The following is a 14824-nucleotide window of genomic DNA, read 5'->3' as shown; positions in this document are numbered from 1 at the left end:
CAAAGCGGCAATCATAAAACACACCCACACACCCAATCACATATATAGCATATTTCTATACATATATAGTATATAAAATATACTATATAATCTATAGTCAGCCGTCAACCGCATGCAAACAAAAGGTGCAAAAATTGTGCCGTAAAAAGCCGAGTTTGTTATTTCTAGATGTATTCGTACAAAAACCCCAAAAAAAGCTATCCTAAGAGCCACATCGACATTCACATTCACATTCAGATTTAGATTCACAATCACATTCAGATTCAGATTCACATCCATATCCCGCACTCAATTTGCATGCCAGCTGATTTGTTGTTGTCGTTCGCGTTGTTTATGTTACCAATGCTAAAGTTGTTTGCCTGTTCTTTTCTGTTCTCTATATACTATCTATCTATCTATATATGTATATATACTTTATCTATCCATCTATCTATCTATCTATATACATACATTCAGTATATACTGTATACAATATAAAAATCTGAAATAAATCGCCGTAATTTAAAATTCAGTCAATGGCGTCGCAAATAAATCAAAAATTTATTGTAACGCATTTAAATACATGCATATTTCATCTATAAAACTGAACGATTTTCCCAGCGAATCGAGTTCGCTTCACTTAGTCGAATGCAATGCGACAAGATTGCGGATTATTAAAGCACTTTTTTGTCCCGTTCGTTTGTTTGTGTTTGTGTTTGCTTTTGGCCAACTGATAACCTTCATCACCTCAAATCAAAGACTATTTATTGGCCCAACTATTTATTGTCTTTCCTTCTGTGATTGCACATTAATTAATATTATTATTTTATTGAAATAACGAATACAATTCCGTTCTTTCCTGATTTCAGATAGAATTTGGTGTTTCTCAAAATTTGGTTAAACATTTGCCACATTTCAAAGGAATATTTTATATGTATTATTTGGAAATGTCAAATTTACTGAAATACATTTTATTCTTTGAATTCTAACCTTTGAAAATATGTTTTAATATATTCAACATTTTGGTGTTTTTTTTTAGTATTCTTTAAAACATTTTTAGCTTCAAGATTCGTTTACTAATTGACAATTTTCTTAAGGGTTATCAATGTTTCATAATTTTAAATATTTTTTATATTGCGTTCATACATTTTATTACATAATTTCCAAATACTCCACTTTTACAATTGAATTTATGGTTAATGTTTCTTGTTTTTGTAATCCAAATTTTCACATATTATTCTACAAATTCAAAGCAATTGATTTTTAAGGTATATATTTAATGTTTTCTATTTTTATTGACTATTATCAGGAAAGAATCATGTTTGAAATAAAATGTCTATTATTTGCAATCATTTTTCATATATTGTACAAAACTTTTGTTTTAATTTGAAATACTTTTGAATTTCTTACTATTTACGCTTCAAGATTGCATCTTAAGTTTCGGCTTGGCAATGAGCTTCAATGCACAAAACTTTGTCAAATTTATGAAAATACTGTGGCTCTGTGCTTGTCCTTGACACTGGCCAACAATTCAAGGACTTGAGAGTTTAATTGATGATGCCAAGCAGAGAACAAAAAAGCAAGAATAAAATAAGCAAAAACTTAAAAACCGCCAAGTAGCCAAGACTTTTGCTTTGGTTTCTTTTTCCATATACATTTTTTTTTTCTTTTCAAGTTCATTGTCACCAAAACTGTCAGATAGAGGGAGAGAGAGCGAGAGAGAGGAACAGCGAGAGAAAGAGAGACAGAGACCCCCTCAAAGTATGGGTTAAGGCGACGCCAACGACCGCGACAAGAGCTGAAAATGCCATAATCCAATTATGAATTTTCACATAAATTTCAACTCAACCCGAACTCGAACCCGAACTCCAATACGAATATAAAATCACAAAAAAACGAACTGAAAGAAGAAGAAAAGAAAAAAAAACAGCAGCCAAATGAAAATAGCTTGAAGAGAGTGCATGGAGAGTGGTGGAAACCCTCCCGCAGTTCCCTCGCCTAATAATAACAATAAATTTTCGAGCATGAAGCAATTCAATGAATATAATGTCTGAATGAAGATAGAGTTTCGGGTTGGACTAGGGAACTGCAGTTGATGCGATGCTGCTTGGCAAGACGTTGACGAGGTTGATGGCGACAGACGACAGACGAAAGACGACGATGAAGCGATTGGAGCTTAAGTTAAGATGGGGACAACATAAAGCGCTTTTGTCGCAAGGCTCCCCCAAAGCGTTTGTCAGCAGGAGAGTAACAGACGATACACAGAGAGGGAGAGGGGAAGGGGGAGAAGAAATGAACTGCTGCTCATACATTATTTTTATCAGTCAGTCATAGTCATAATGATAATGCCTTGGCTGGCAGCTTGTGATAATTACACTTACAGAGCGTCAATGATAAAGCGGCAAACTCACAATTCCAAGAGTTGAAGTAGGGACAAGGGAGGACACAACTGATTTTTCAGCTCGATGTATTCTCAATATATATGTATGTATGTATATATATAGACGCCATCTCTCGCTCTCTGTCTCAAGACAACGAACATCTTGAGTTGACTCATTCAAAGTCATCAGCGAGAGTAAGAGCAACATCATCATCATCATCATCAACTCTGGCGTCGAAGTCATCGTTGTGTCATCTCAACTTGAGTACTCCCCACTTCCCTTCCCCCTTCCCCTTCCCCTTCCCCCTACTCCAGGTCCTCCTCTTTGATGCCCAGCCCATCGGCAATGACAGTTTCATTTATTTAACATGCTTTTGACTGCAGTCAGGATTCATTTTTGGTTAAACAAACACGAATCCAAATGCATTTCTTAGAGTCAACTCACTTGCTTGACAATTGTTTACTCTCTCTCCCTCTCTCTCTCTCTCTCTCTCTCGCTTTCTCTTTCGCTGTGTTCATTTAGTGCAACTCCCAAGATTATCCCACTGATTGAAAGCACTTTACTACTGCTCAACACAAAGCACTGCCAAATGCATTTCAGAGAGCGAACTTGCATCGCATTTCATTTAATATTCCTGCTGCTGCTTCTGCTGCATCTCGGCAAAACTAACTGTCCAAGAGCCAAAAGTGAAGACACTATTTTTGAGTGCTCACAAATGAGAGAGAAACTCTGCACTTAAGTGAGTGCTGCCAAATTGCTTTGTATTCAATTAAATTTTGATTTTTATGCTTAGTACTTCTGTTAACATGTCGTTAATGTCGGCATCATAATAATGATCTGACTATCAATTTGTTTTTCTTTATTGATTAGGGATGCTTCGCTTTAATTCCTATCATTATTTTGATTGCAATTTTAATAATTGTATTATTATTATACAGAAGTCAAGTCTGCTCGACTGGAAGATTTGCAAAAAAAAAAAAAAATACAAATATACCAAAAATATACCACAATAATACTAAAGTATATAAAAATATATACTTGGTATATTTCTATAGTATTGCATTCGAAATATGCCATAGATTAAAAAATATACCACATTAGTATTAGTAAAAATAATCCACATTTCTCTTTAATTTCGTTTTATTTTCAATGAAACCATATTCTACAAATATACCGCAAAATATACCAAAGACTTTATTTGGTATATTGATGTGGTACGTACATTCAAAATATACCATAGATTACAAAATATACCAGGGTATAAAAATGCTTCGCTTTAATTTCGGTTGATATCCTCAAGTCAAATATTTGTTTATAATATACATAAATATATTAATATTAGTTGTAATAATCCACTTTTCCCTTAAATTCGATTAATATTCTCAAGTCAACAATTGGAAATGCCTCGCTTCAATTTCAGTTAATATCCCCAAGTCAAATCTTTGTTTAGTATTTTAATTGCAATTTCAATAATTGTAGCAATGTTATGTCCACATTTTCCTTTCATTTCTGCTCAAGTCAAAGATTTGTTAGTAATTGTAATAAATATTATTTCCACTCCTCCCTTTATAATTCGTCATTTAATTTACTTGCATTGATTAATGAAATATGCAATTAAAATAGTCATATTTATTTAAATTAACGCACATTGTTGCTGCCATCATATTTGTTGGCTGCTGGCAAAATTAATTGCTTTAACTCACTTGTAATCGATTCGTGTGCTACTCAAATTCACATCCACATTCAAATTCATTCATTCCGCTTGCATTTCCTTGACGAACTTTGTGCTTGCTCAATTCATTTGAAATTTGCATCTTGCTGTGTTCGATTTCAGTTTCGAGATTTTGGTTGCAGCTGTGCTCTGGGTTGCTGGTTGCTGCTGTTGCTGTTGCTGCTGCTGCTGCTTCTGCTGCTGCAATTGTAATCTTCACACTCGCTGCCATCCATTGCCACTTTCAAATCACTTTCGTTAGCTGCTGCCTGGCCTCCCTTTTTTGAATCCACTTAGCCTGAGTTGTGTCGTCTCCTTCTTCTCTCATAGCTTCGAAGAAGAGAAGAAAACAGACGCAGCTCCCTCCCGTCCCCTCACTCCAGCCAGCTACAATCATCTCCCACTCTGGGTGCCTTCAAAAATAAGTATAAATCGAGTGATCTGTGGCAAGTGCTTCGCACTTGGGGCATGACAGGGTCTGCTGCTGCTGCTGCTGCTGCTGCTCTGTGTGATTATCAGCAATTTTCCATAAAGAAATGGAAAATCGAAACGAAACGAAATGAAACGAAATGAAATGAAATGAAAGCAAAGTGGCAGGCAACGTGGTAAAGTGCCATGGCCACGGCTCCGTTTGCCATCGTCTACGGCAATGAGCTACGTGCCTTTTCGGCGTTTTTGCAGCCTCTCCTCTGCCCGTTTGCCAGAAAAAACAAACAGCCAAAAATAATACACATAATATAGAGATGGGCTATAGCTATAGCTATAGACTTCGAATTGGAGTTGGAGTTGGGAGTCAGATTCGTAGCTGAACCAAACAATGAAATGAATGAGATGCTGCTTCGGGTTTGAAATCTGTTTTTTTTTTTCTTTCGTTTTTCGTTTTTTTTTAGAGGCGTGCGAACCTCGTAACAAGCATCGAGAAATTGTTGACAGTGAGCGAGAGAGAGAGAGAGAGAGGTAAGGAAATGCGTTAATGAAAACAGCTGCCAATGCATGTTGTTGGGCCTAATCAATAATCACACAAGCACACACACACTCACACACGCACACACACACTCTTAGTGTCTTCTCACTCCTGTTTCATACACACTTAACTCCATCACTCAGTCCAGTTTCAGTTGTTTAACTATCGCCCACAATTGTCGGATTGTCTCTATGTCTGGGCATATATGAGAGAGTTTTACGAGTTTCCAGTTGCAAGTTTCAAATTACGAGACGAAATGTTGAATGTTGGCAATTTTAATTACTTACATTTCACTTTTGTTCAAATGGGCGGCAGCCGCGCAAGTGCACAGACCCAACGCACAGTGGGGCCAAGCATCATTTGCATTTTCACGCGATTTGCCATTGAATATGAATATCGAAATTACTTTTTTAAGCTATCTATAGAAATATCGAGATTTACTAAAACTATATTAAGTTAACTTAATTATGTTTTATTTAAAATTTTTAATGTACTACATCGATATACCAACTATAGCCTTTGGTATATTATAGTATTTTTGAAACCATATAATAATAAATTTACCATATTTTAGAGCGTGGTTTTATTGAAAATAGATAGCAGGTGTTACACAGTCGACTGTTGCTTTCTTGCATGCAAACTGCATGTAAAATTTGATAAAAATTATAGTATTTTTTTAAGAAATACTTTTTTATGGCAAGAAACGTCAATTGAAATCAAATCTTAGTTGCTTTGGCTGCCAATTTGGTATACTTTGTGGTATATTTTGAATATAGCATAACTAAATAGCGTTTGGTATATTTTTAAGCATTTTGTGGTATATTTTTGGTTCGTTTCTATATCCTTTAGAATACTTTTATTTGTGGTATATTTTTCGGTATGCTTTGGTATATTTAAGTATTTTCACGGTATAATTTTGACATGTTTTAGAAAATGGTTTTTATTGAAAATGCTTAATACTTAAATTTGTAAAACTCCATTTACTTAAAAATGAAGTCACTTTCGTTTTCCTTTTAATATTTTACTGGAATATTAAAAAAGTTGCCAAAAATGCGTATATTTTGTTTCTAAACAAACGCTAATTTCATTTTTGTGTTCCTTTTATAATTAGATAACTTGGGCATATTCAATTTAAATTTAGAAAATCGTATTACCTAATTACTTGCCTCACTGTGCATCAACACCCCCTCTGCACTCCACAGACAGAAACTTGGACTAAACTCCCAAACGTGCTATAAACCGGAGTCACACGCACACGCAAGGAGTCGCAGTCGCAGTCACAGTCACAGTTACCCGTTACAGCTCACAAGTCACGAGTCAGAGGCAAAGGCAGAGACGGAGACGGAGACGGGAACGGAGGCAGAGTCCGAGTCGAAGTCTAAAGGTTTGAGTTAGATTGTGACGCGTGACAAGGGGCCGTGGGGGGCATGTGGCAGTGGCAGTGGCAGAGACGGGAGCAGGGGCAGAGGCAGAGACAGATACAGAGGCAGAGGTGGAGGCATTGGCTGCTTTTTAAGTAATTACCGTTCGCCTGCCATTGCCATTTGCCATTCACCTTGAGGCAGCCCCAAAGCGCAGCTCAAATAACCCGAAACCGTTTTGCGAAATTATTTAGACAGCGAAAGTAATCGGATGGCGAATGGTGAATGAACGGACAGCAGAGACAATGGAGACGGACAAAGACTATGTGTGTGTGTGTGTGTGTGAGAGACATGCTAGAAGAACAGCGGGACAGCTTGGCAAGGCGGCTTCACAAAATTTAAATAAACTTCAGTGAGTGCAAAATACCAACACGTACTCGCACTCACCATCGACAGCGACAAAAAACATCCACCCAAAACTCTGCCTCCATCTGACTCCATCGAAGCCATCAACACGTTCCACACTCACCTTACTTGCCACATGGCTGTGGGGGAAGCACTAGGAATGGAGCTGACTTCATTAACTGCTGCCGATTGCCAATTGGGCAGCGCCAATGCCAAACTCACTGGAAAGGGGAAGTGGAAGTCAAACTCAAGCTCAAGCTCAACGTCCAAGTGGATGTGGATGTGGAAGTGGAGCTCTAACTGTAACTGGAAATGGAAATGGGTCTTGGATGTGCACAGCCAAGGAGCCACAGCGCTGAGCACTGCTCTAACTCTATTCACAGTGAAAGGAAGTCACAGTTTATACTAAAATTGCGAAGAAATTCATCCTGGATTTTCACACATTAACAAAAAAGCTGCAAGAATTTCCTCTGGAGATGACTGCAAAAATTGTTAATGTCGATTAAAAGAACTTCCTCCATTATTCCGAACAATGTGAGCCCTTTAAAACTGCAACCTCATATGGCCTGGCTATAGCATTATAACCGATAAGATGGTCAAAATGTGAGAATAAAATAATTAAGTAAAATGCCATAAAAATTATAACAAAAATTTTTGATTTTAGTTAAACATAAACAGTACAAGTAAGAAAGCTACAGTTATCCATAAAAAAGTCATATTCCACAGAAATAGCAAAATATGACGAAAATACCGACAATATACCACAAAATATTAGAATATACCATTACTATTTTCGGTATATTGGTACAGTAATACATTAAAAATATACCATAGAGTGCAAAACATACCAGATTGTCACACAAATCAATTAAGACTCGACTCAAAAGTTGTATTAAAAGAGCTTTTACAATTTTTATCAGATCGCAAACAAATTTCCTGTATGTACCAAATTTAATAAAAATTCAACCATACAACAAAAATATTCATACAACATAATAACTTTTATTGCGATAACTTTTTTAAAGTCAATCGTAATGTCCTAAAACTATTTATAAAGTTTTGTAATCATCTAAAGAACAATACTGCTGAAGCATCTTATGACATCTCACATGGCTCATTCAGAGAAGTGTTAAATGATTTTTGCGCAAAGCGCATTTGTGATGTCGATAATTGAGCAACCAAAGAAAAATTTGCTTCCGAAATAATTAGCATAAAAATAAAAGGCAAATTGTAAATGTTTACGTTTTAGTATTAAATAATAACAAATTATGAAATCTTAAGATTTTTCTAATATAAATTTTCTTAGTTTGTTCAAGTATCTTTCTATACTATAGTTTTTTATTCACTTCCTAACTCTTCACCGTTATTTCCTTCCAGCTGTTCACTGTGACTTGGCGACGAGTGATGTAATCACAATATTTTCAGTGGCTCATCGTTGGCAACGTTGGCGACATTCACGCTGCAAATTCCCTTTTTGCCAAACGATAATTACATGTCGTCTTAAGCGGCTCCAGCAACAAGAAGAGCAAGCAGGATAAAAGAGAGATGGTGAGTGAGAAGGGAGGCGAGAGAGGCAGGTTGTCATTGCCAATGGCAATGAAAAGGACTCTGCAACGTGGTTTCATTGTTGTTGTTGTTGCAGTTGTTGTTGCTGTTGCTGTTGCAGTTGCAAGTGTTGCAAATGTTGTTGCAAGTGTTAGTTACATGGCCGCCATTCTGCTGGCACGTAATTTGCTGATTTTGAATTTTGTCTGCGAGGCGGCGGCAAATGAAATGCTTTTGCATTTTAATGCGCCCCGACTGACAGCTGGCCCCATGTCGTCGTCCCATCCAGCCAGCCAGCAGCAGCAGCATTGGGGCATGCGGCAAAGAGGCAAGTTGATCTTTGTGCGATACTTGTGTTGTTTTTTTCGTCGTCGTCGTCGTGCTGCAAACTATTTGTTGCTGCCGCTGCTGTCACAGGCAACAACGACAACGAAATGGGATGGCAACCAGCGGCAGCCTCGACATTGCTGCCACAGCCACACAGCAGTGGCAGCCCCCAAAATGTGCCGCCAACTTTAACATGCAGCAGCCAGCAGCCAGCAGCTAGCAGCCAACATCCAGTATCCAGCAGCCAACCTCCAACTCCAATTGCAATTCCAGCTACGTTAGCCCCGGGGCCATTGCGTCCCCCGGAACATATTTGCACTGTCTGGCAATTTTTAAGCAATTTCAGCTCGACTGCATGACTTGGCTCGACTTGGTCGCCAAACAGGGGATGCAACTCTGTGGGGCAGCAGCAGCAGCAACAGCGACACACACACACACACTGAAGGGGGATGCTCTCTCTCTCTCTGTGTGTGTGTTTGTCATGGGTACTGGGGATCGAAACGGATCGGGTCGGATTGCCGGCTGTTGGCTGTTGGCTGCTGGCTGCCTGCATCCTGTTTAAATGTTTTCCTTCAGCTTCTCTCCTTCTCTGCTTCTCCATGTCTCCCTGTCTCCGGGTCTGCCACAGCAACAGCGGCAACTGCGCGTCGTTTAAATTAAAAATAAATTTCACAGTAAACACACATAAAAAGCGACGCTCTTGATGATGATTTTTCTTCATCGCGTCAGGGCGGCTGAATGACTGACTGACGGCCACCAATAATGAACTGCATGCTGCCACAGATACCCTGTAAATCAAAAGCAATTCTTACACTGAAAAAAAGACTAATTTCTAATACAAATTGTGTTTTTAATATAAGACCAACTTAAGAATAAATGCTTAAAACTAAGAATCTTAAACTTTAAAATTCAAAATTCTCAAAAGAAGACCAAAAATTTTAGAATTCGAAAATTCAAAACTGAAATTCAGTAATCCACCGAATTTTCTATAAAGTTTTTATGTAGCTTTTCGGTTTTTCATTTTCGTTCATAGCTCAACACATTCTTTGTTTGCAGAGGAGATTTTGGGTTCAAATGTTGTGTGATAAGTTTTGCATAAGTAGAGAGATTAGCATAAAACTGAGCCAATTAAATAAATAAATGTTATAAGAAAATAATAAAATATTATGTAAAATTTTGTTGATTTTATAATATGGTTTTTGGTCTTCAAACTATAAGATACTTTTCCTCTTATATTGCATGTTAATCAAGATGGTTTTTCTAACTTGAAGGTTGTCATGTTCATGACGCATTTCTAAGACCAACATCTTAATTTTAAAACCTTTTTTTTTTAGTGTATAGGCTACCGAAGAGGCAATTCTTAGTTGAAGTAAAGTTCCCTTTTCTGACTTTACAGGGTAACGTAACGAGATACGCCGGACGTAGTCAGAGAAAATAGTGCAAGGGAATTGCAATGGTTTTAGATAGGCGGCGGCGGCGGCGTCTTGCCTTCTTTTGTGGCATGAAATGGGCCGCACGCCCTTGAATTTGCCACAACTCATTTGACGTCGTCGTCTGTTGTTGCTGTTGTTGTTGTTGTTGCTGCTGGTGCTGAGGATGAAGCGTGCCAAATGCCAACCGCTGCCGTCTCTGAATGAAATACAGCTGTCCGGCAATTGCAAACTGCAACTTGAAAATGCGAAATGCGAAATGCGAAATGGAAATACGAAATGGGAACGCGAATGTGTCGGAGACTGAGTAAAATTGGGTGTGCGTTGCGCCACCCCACAAAAAAAAAGAAAAAACAAAATGTGTCTCTGATATTTTTAGCAAACGTTGCATCCGCCTGGGAGACTAAAGTTGCGCCTTTGACATTGACTCTTGTTATCCCAAAAAACTTGTCAACAAAAATTGGACGTGGACGTGAAAGTGGACATGGACGTGGGCGAATGCAAGGATTACATTTGATTTCATTTGATTTGATTTGATGACATTGCATTCATTAAAGCGCCCCACGTGAACCACACACGCGATGAGGGGGAAAAAAGCGACAATAAGAAAAAGAGGCGCATATCAAATAAATATACACAGACGATATTTAAAAATAGTTTGCACTCAACTCGCGGTACAAAGTCGAAAGAAAGGAATGTCTTATTGCCAAAGGGAGTCAAGAGACTCAAGAGAGCATCGAGAGTTTCGGTTTAAACTTAGAAACGAAACGAAACACCCCAATAGACGGAGGCCGGAGTGGAGTGTCTTGAAACTGTCGTTTCATCGTGTATCTAAATTAGTCGCAATAACGGAAACCAAAGATTATGTGAAATTCGCAGAAGTACGAATATGAAAGAAATTGCGCGCAGAAAAACACTCAGATAAAAGGCCAAGGAATTAAAGTCAACTCAAAGGGGGGAATACATGGAAAAGTGATGAGCTCAAAAAGAAGTAAATGAAAGGAATTAGCTGAAAATGAAATAGAATTAACTTAATGCTTGGAATAGTGATGAGCTTGAAAAGAAACAGATCAAAGGAATTAGCTAAAAATGAAATATAATAAAATTAAAGGATATATAATAACAAAAAAACAAATTTCCTGGCAATAGAACTTTACAAAAATTCAGTGAAACAAAGAAATTTGTAATTTATATATTTAATAATTTGACTAATACTTGAATTTTGTTGCCTTGTTTACTTCATAAAATAAAAAAGAACTTTAATTAGCTCAGAAATTTTTTGCATTTTTAATAATATTTCAAGGAATCTAAAGAATTTAAAATCCTTATAATTCAAGTCGAAGTCGAAGTCCAGCAGCCAGTTTTCTCTTTTCTATTAAATATTGTATTAAATACTAAATAAATAAAATCCCTATACTTCTCCTATACCATATTATAGTATTATTTTATCACTGACTCTCAATTATTTGTTGTTCTAGAATAACTCAAGGAATTTTAAGATTAGTTAATTTTAACATTGCAATTTTTAATAAAATTCAACTTTTAATATAATATGCTTTTAACATTTTATGTTAGTATTTATTTATCCATTTCCACCGTATTGAAATTACAAAAAAAAAATACATTTAATTGAGGTGCCTTATTTTTTTATGTTTTCAACATTCTATTCCTTTCTTTAAAATACTAAAATATACCATATTTTAGTATTATTTTAACACCAAATCTCAATTATTTATTATTTCCAATTCCACCGTATTGAAATTACAAAAAAATGCATTAAATTTTAGTGTTTTATTTTTTTAATGTTTTTAAAATTCTATTAAAATATTGTAACAAATACCATTAAAATGATGATCTATGATTTTTGGTCTATCTCTATCTGTAATGGAACTTTGATCTTCATAACTCTTAGCTGTATCGTGGAGCTCGTTAGCTGGAGAAATGCTGCTATCAATGCACACATATTTATGATGTGCTATTGTGAACTGCAATTGTGACCTACCCTACGACAAAGCGGGCTAAACCGACAGCTAGCAAAGAGTGAGCATTATTGTTTATAAACAATTGTGATAATCATAACAAGAAAGTATCAAAAACTGGTGCTGCTATCGCCGCCTCCACGCTGTCCTTCTTTTCTCCCTATCTCCCTCTCTCTGTTCTCTTTCCCTCTCTATTTGCCTTGCTCCGTCTCTCTCTCTTTCTGTTTGTCGGTTTTATCAACGCGCTGACTATCTAACTATGTCTGCGTAAATTTAGACCAGAAAACATTGATATTCCCATGCGTGGACCATAAATTACACGACAATTACCCAGCAGCAGCCACAGCCACAGCAACAGCAGCGGCAGAAGAAACCTCGAAAATAAAACGAAAATAGTAGAAAAGAAAATTGGAAAGAACGCTATGTGGCGGACACTTCATCACTTTGGCTCCAGCGTCAGAGAGATGCAGAGAGATGCTGTGGCAACCAATACGGCGGGGTTGCAAGTACCGATTTTTTTGGGTGCACCCCACCCGCTAGCTCTACACTCCCTCTTCCTCTCCCTCTCCCACTCTGTCGCTCTCCCGCTCACACCTCGCACTCACACGCGTAGTTTAAATTGCGCTCAATGCGTCGTGCCATAAATTTTCAACACACACACAGAAGAAAAAGAAAAAAAAAAGTTAAAATAAACATTCTTCTACTTCTTGTTCGTTCTCTGTTGATTTCGGAAAATGTCTTTGCCCCTTTCCCTTTATTATTGTGTGCTGTACTCTGCTGTGCTGTGTTGTGTATCGATTCAATTATTGTTGATCTCAGAATCGGCGCATCATGCAGACAACTGATTAACACGTTGTGCTTGCAACACGACGACGACGACGACGACGATGAAGACGAGGCAAAAGCGGCTCCCACAGTGCTCAATGCTTTCTCAGTCTCCTCTCTTTTCCCCTCTCTACCATCTGAGTTTGGTTTTTTTGGCAAAACCTGTGCCAGACACGATCACACCATATGCTTAAGAGGCTGGCGTTCAGGTCGGGTCGAGCCGCTCAAGCAAGATGTTGCCAGCACTGATTGCCATGTCCAAATTTTCTATCCATCGCCTTCATCTTCTTCTTCTTCTTGTTCAAGTTGTGGGTGCAACAGCTGTGACTTTGTGATTGCTGCAAAACAAAAAAAAATCACCAAGAGGAAGGTCTTCAATTCCGATTCCGGCTGAGTGTCATGACAGCATTGACCTCAGGCGCATGCGAATTCTTTGGCTATTTTACTGCTCTCTTTTGTTTTTGTTTTTGTTTTTGTTTTTGGGGGGCAACAGTTGCACTCCACAATTAAGTTTGCAGTCAAAGCAAAGCAAAGCAAATTGTATCTCTCGATGCAATCATTTTAATGATAAACTCACAACTGGCAACAGCATTTCCCGCTAATGAGTTCGTCTCTTGAGCCAGCTTATGATAGCTAAGCATATGCGTTTCACAGCCAGGTTAAGCCGGTCAAGCTGCCAGACAAGCGATTTACCCGATAATGCAGCTCAACTCTATTTTGTATACATATAGTAGAAAGGGGGGAGGTTGGTGGGAGGGGAAGGGGGGTAGAGCTCTTGGGTGCAGTCTGGGCAAATTTGAAGCACACTCAAAGCGAGTTTGCATCATTACAGTCAGCTTGGATGACCCCGAAAATGTCAAAGCCACATAAAAACAGTGCGACAAGCGGAAAGTTGAGCAAAAAATAAAGTATGAAGCAAAAATACTGTTGAAAATTCAAGTTTATTAAATGCTTTTTGAGCAAATAAGTTGTAGAGCTTTGGAGCTTTAAAAGTTCATTAAAGAATTGATTAAGCAATGAAAGTGTGCCAAAAGTTTAATTAGAATTTGCAAGCAAAATAAAAATAAAATAAATATATATCTTTATAAATAGAAAAAATACAATAAAATACATTTAAAGTGAACCAAGCAAATGAAACAAAATTAAAAATTTGAATACAAAACAAGTGTGTTAATATGAAAAATTTACTATCATCGATAATTCGTATTAAAATTAAAAAATAAAAATAATAATTAGTTTTACATTCATTTAACTTTAATACAATTCATCTTTAAAGCAACTTTGAAAATTATTTCTAACACAGAAAATAATTAAATATTTGAATGGCATTTTCATAAAGTCGAGAATATTAAATATGATACAGATTTATTTCTGAGTTAAATTGAAGTCCCTAAAATAAAATACATAAAGAATCTTATTTTTTACATCTAATGAATTTTATTAAGCAAAAATATAACAATTTAAATTTAATTTGAAACAAATTAAGCTCAAAATTTAATTTTAATGAAATTTATTTTCATTTTGTCGAGTAATATGTAATATTTTTGTACTCAATGTATACTCTACCATCAACTTTTATTATAGATCGAGTTTGTATATAATTTTAGAGATTTGTAATTATATTATTTAATATGCACAATACTTCTTAGTAATAATATCATTTATATATACGGACAACTGCTCTATAAGTGTCTTTAACAATTAGTATTGCAATTTTGTTAAAACGATTATAATCACATTTTTTTTGCTATCCATCGATGACGCTATTGATATGATGACATTGCACGATAGATATCGATTATATAAATGCCACACATATTAGCTAATTTCTGCTAATTAACCCCCATCCAATAGCTGAATCGATTTCATCAACTTTAATATTCGAGAATGCATTACGATTAATTCATAGCACAATCA

At 36.7% G+C, this 14824-nt stretch overlaps 1 protein-coding gene across 1 annotated transcript in view; it reads left to right on the top strand.

Annotated features, from left to right (window-relative positions):
• Positions 1-14824, top strand: part of LOC133847504 (irregular chiasm C-roughest protein) — a 260979-nt gene that overhangs the window by 215485 nt on the left and 30670 nt on the right. The window contains exon 3 of the transcript XR_009895168.1: positions 8179-8349. The gene's annotated coding sequence lies outside the window, so the exon portion shown is untranslated. The remainder of the gene's footprint in view (positions 1-8178; positions 8350-14824) is intronic.

The sequence above is a fragment of the Drosophila sulfurigaster genome, chromosome X, assembly GCF_023558435.1.
Source record: "Drosophila sulfurigaster albostrigata strain 15112-1811.04 chromosome X, ASM2355843v2, whole genome shotgun sequence".
NCBI lineage: Eukaryota > Metazoa > Arthropoda > Insecta > Diptera > Drosophilidae > Drosophila > Drosophila sulfurigaster.
Note: the sequence above shows the minus strand (reverse complement) of the source record. Positions and strands in the feature narration are given on the sequence as shown.